Genomic DNA, 5000 nt, shown 5'->3' on the forward strand with positions numbered 1-5000 from the left:
CTTCGAATTTTAAATAAAACTTCCATCTGGGTGCCACGCTCCTCAAAATAAATACATCTAAAATAAATAAAAACACTGTTTTTGATTTTTGAAATTTCTATATTTGTAATTTTTTAGCGTTATTTGTTTTTGTTCGGTGACAAGGGAACAGCCGGGACGTACAGTGGACCAGAGATCGTTCTCTCTCGATTACGCAATCCACTGTCCTGATCCAAGGCGCAACGTCCCTGCGTCGGGTTTAAAATGTTTGTTTCATACAGAAGAAACAAACAAAAACAAATAGATCTAAAATAAAAACACAGGAGAACCGGCACGACACGCACGCCGCATCGCTGTCTGGAGGAGATAAAAACCTCCACTCCAATCCTCTGAGTTAGGTTTACGTTTGACACAATGAGAAATCCAGAACAACAACATGCTGAAAATAGCATGCTATATTGTTGAATTTGGAAATCTGAAACGGTGGAAATGTATCATGCATAACTGGCATGCACATTATATAATTTTATCCATCCTTGGTTTTCCCCTGGTCTGTATTTGAGGTAGGCCTTTATTTTTTTGTGTAAACCACGCACCCGGCATTTATGAGAGGCTCGGTTTTTATTTAGTTATATTTGAGGAAATACAATACACCCTTAATGGTGTGTGTGTGTGTGTGTGTGTGTGTGTGTGTGTGTGTGTGTGTGTGTGTGTGTGTGTGTGTGTGCCCGCTTCCTAACTAGTAACTAGCACACACTAGGTTCCCGTCATAACTACCTTACGCCACTGAAAGTAACGTAACGCTGATGTCAATAAAGCCCGGAGCAAAGAGGATTGTTCGCCAGATGTAATAATCATCATTGAACAAGCGGGTTCTAAAGTGTGTGCGTTGCAAGAATCAACGTGTGTTTGTGTGTGTGTGTGTGTGTGTGTGTGTGTGTGTGTGTGTGTGTGTGTGTGTGTGTGTGTGTGTGTGTGTGTGTGTGTACATGTGTGTCGGCATACAGGTGCATACCACATTTTTTCTTTCGATATTTAATGAACCGCTGCAATAGAACAATGAAAGTTGTCGTTGCCAGGCGAGCGATGAAAGGTTTGGCTCCATGAGTCTGTATAAGAAAGAGCCACAGTAAATATTTTTAGACCCTGTTGGTTTGGTTCAGTGGGTGTTAAGCACAATGCGCCAGGGAGCGACGAACGGTAGTCAGGAGAGTCAGTTTCGGCTTCAAATTGTGAATGGGATTCCCACAAGAATCCTTTCATTCTGTCGCAGTTATTTATTTTGGGGGAATGCTCGCGTTAGTCTCAATTAGCCACATTAACTATGAATGCCGTCAAAGCCTTCCATATTGATTTAATCCTCAGTTAAATTCACTGAGTCGAAACTTAAGTAGCTCGTTGAGCTCAGCTCTTTTTTTGGGCGAATTCGAGATTCAGTTTTTGTGAACTTGAGATTTTTTGCTTGTATAATTTGTCATTGTTTTGAGATTTTGCTGTTAGCCTTTACTGATGTTATATTCATGATCTGTTTTGAATTGATTGTACGGTGCTTTGAGTTCGGAGAAAAGCACTTTATAAATTCATCATTATCCCATGTCAATGTCAGGTGATCATGTCTGGTGCTCGGAAACTGTCATTCATTCGTGACCGTGGGTTCGGACAAAATGAGAGTGTTGTGGTCCAAGTTTGATACACATTGCATTATGTCTGTAGGAGGAGTTTTACCGGAGCTGACGTACCGGAAGTAGACAAGCGAAGGTACCGGTGGAGGTGGAGCCCAGGTTAGTATATCTGTTGGAGCAGCTACTAAAAAACGTTTCTCTGAAGAAAGTTACCGGAAGTAGCCGAACAAATGCACCCCAAGTGTGGGGGCAGAGCGCTTTGTGACATCATCCAATATGGTATATACTTTATGTGGACGAATACACAGATGCTGTGTACCCTGAACCCTGTACATTGCTGCCTGCAGTTATATTTTGCCCTATTGCTGTCGTTAATGAAAAACTGACATCAGTAGTCTATGGATGTCATCGATCAGCGACAATCACAGACACATAAATAAAATGTGTATTCATGGTGGTCCCCACATGGCACCATCCAAGTTTGATCCGCATCAGTCCATTATTGTGGCATAATTTTATTAAAAATTGGCTCGTGTTGGTGGCACATAATAGGCCTAAGGCTTGCTGGGTGGGTGGCGTGCGAGCTACTGTATGTGCGAGCCATCTTGCCTGTCACGCTCCTACCCCAGCGTGCTCCTTGTCCGTCCCGAAATTTGAATCCCACTCATATTAGCTTAGAACACATACACTCGCACACCAATCCTACCCAGAACAACACTCCACCAGACCAGGGTCTACAGGGCAGGAGGGGTGCGAGTGATTCAGGTTTGACTTGCCTGAAGGACTCATACCCCAACACCCAACAATTTAAACTGCAAGTGCCAACAGCACACATTGAGCACTGGGGCTTTCCTGGGGTGGCGGGTCCCCCGCCGGCTGGCAGCTACTCTGCGCTGTGTGCCCCGGGTGCCGGGGATGTTGGAGGGCCCATATATGTGGCAGCCTGCTGGTGTCGGCAGGGGGATGGGGGCTAACATCTGGGTGCCCCGCGCTGAGCACACTCCGCTATGTGGATGGGCGCTCGCCGCTCGCGGCCGCATGGGGCGGCTGGTCAGCTGCAGTGGGGCGGGCAACAAAGGAATCGGGTTTAATCCAGTGTCATATTAAAATCAAGCTGTACCCAACCAGTGTAGGAGTTCCTCGACCTGGGGCATTGGATAGGCGTTGGATTTGGGAGAAATTTGGGAGAAAACATCGGAGAAGCAATCGCTACCTCGACCTTCTCAACCTGCCATGTAAGCACGAAAGGCCCTTGCTAGTTCGTGAGTAATTTGGAGCTGGATGTGTGGAGTAGCACTAACATCCTGTCTCCCTTTGCAAATTGTCTAAATCGGGCCCCTCTGTCGTAAATGTGGCGCTGTTGTTCCTGAGCCTGAAGCAAATTCTCCCGTAATTTTACTCACAGGTCCATAACATACTAATTTTTACTGGTGCTAGGCCCTTCCTCCCAGCTTTCCTTAACCAGGTCTAGCACACCTCAGGGTCTCCTGCCGAAAAGGAGTTGAAAGGGAGAAAATCCAGTGGAGGCCTGGGAAACCTCTCGCACCACAAACTACAGACGGTCAAACCACTTGGCGCACAAACTTCTAAATCTTGTTTTTCTTGGTGCAGCCTCCCTCGCTGGATCCACACCTCGCTGTCTCCCGCTGGTATGCCACTGTCTGCCTCTAGACTTCGCCATCGTCCTCGGTGAGGGTCACCGGAGGGTGGCCAGTCGGTGGCATCGGACACAATTGGCAGTCCTGGTCGGGAGGTCCATGAGGAGCTGCTCCATCATGATGGGGTTGGTTTTTGTCTCTTTGACCTCTGGACAAAGCCCCGCCAACCGGTGTCCTGGAGCTGTTGCGTTGCGTGAATGGGCGGCGTGAAGGTGGCGTAGTCCAATTCCCGGAACTGTAAGCGATGCCCTTCCAGAGTCTTCCTCACCTTCCAGGACTCCCTCTGCAGGGCCAGATAGTCCAAGCAGTGGTCTGGAAGAAGGATGTGGGCATCTAGCTGAGCCTCCGCGGTCAGGATGGGGAGCAGCTGCAGAACCTATACGGGGCCACCACAGCCCGCCGCAGCAGACAGCTGGTCAAAGGTTACGAGGAGTGCAGTTGTCATACATCTGCACTCTTCTGGAGGCTGGGGGCAGGGCAGGGGCCCAGTGGTGCGAGCCCCATGAGCGCCTCCCGCTCAAGCCACTGGTCGCCGATTCTACAGTAAACTGTCGGGCCTAGTCGATCTGGACCTGGACAAGAGCCACGAGCATCGGTTCCAACAGTGATTTGAGCCGAGGTCCTGCTTGGCGTTGATCCATTCCGTTCCAGTCCAGGCGCCAATATGTGGCAGGTGGGCCATGGTGGGGTACGGAACAAGGACAAGGTAACAGTCTACTGCAGCTTAAACAGCGGCGATTGTCATGGGTTTATTGTAAAGGCAGAACAACCACTGGCCAAACATAGAAAACAGAAATCATAAATAACTGCCAGATGCTTCGACTCTCGCTTCCTGCACACACGCCCTCACCGAAAAGACAAAACACACATTAAAGAAAAATTCCTGCCCCGAGTCAGGCAAACAGCACCACTTGGGCACTGTTTGCCAATGTGGGGAGAAGCCCATGCCAGGGTCTGCACGCACCTGCCACAACAACTCTTCAGCTCATTTAAGATTTGTTCGCTGCAAACAAATAATTTGCCAGTCCTGCATCACGACACCGTACGTGTTCGATCCATCCCATTCTCCTCTCCTTCAACGGAGAAGGTATTTTCTTTCTCCCCAAAAAATGAAATCAAAGCCCCCACTGAGACGGGGGCTATCCCTGGCTCATTTGCATAGTTGCTCTCTCCTATTTGCTGCCTTCTCACGAGCTGGAGCTGGAGGGTGATTTTCCCCCTGCTTTAAATAGTTGTGTCTTTGTTTGACACAGTCAGCGTTTTCCCGCCTCCTTCTTCATGCTCTTATCTGCGGAGTGGTGCTGCCGCAGGCCTCGCTTCGTATATTGTGTGCTCGTTGCCGCCGCTACCCATCGGCTATCCCGCACAGGGGCTTGTCACACCGGCAAAAAGCAACGCCGGGAAAACTGGCGACACGTTTCCATGGATACCAACTACCAACGTCCCTTTCCTGTGTGTGTGTGTGTGTGTGTGTGTGTGTGTGTGTGTGTGTGTGTGTGTGTGTGTGTGTGTGTGTGTGTGTGTGTGTGTGCACGCGTGCAAAAATTTTTATTTTTTCTTCTTTTTTTCAAAGAGGAGTTTCAAATCTGGTTTTGGGAGATAAACAGTCTGAGGAGGTTCTCTCGTTTTCTTTCATCTTGTTTTTTCCTGTTTTCATTCTTGTTTTTGGAGATGTTTTTTTTCTTCTCTTTCTTCTTCCACATCTTCTTCCTCTTCCCAGATTCTTCTTCCCTTCCTTGAT

The sequence above is a fragment of the Zeus faber genome (assembly GCF_960531495.2).
Source record: "Zeus faber genome assembly, chromosome: 9".
NCBI lineage: Eukaryota > Metazoa > Chordata > Actinopteri > Zeiformes > Zeidae > Zeus > Zeus faber.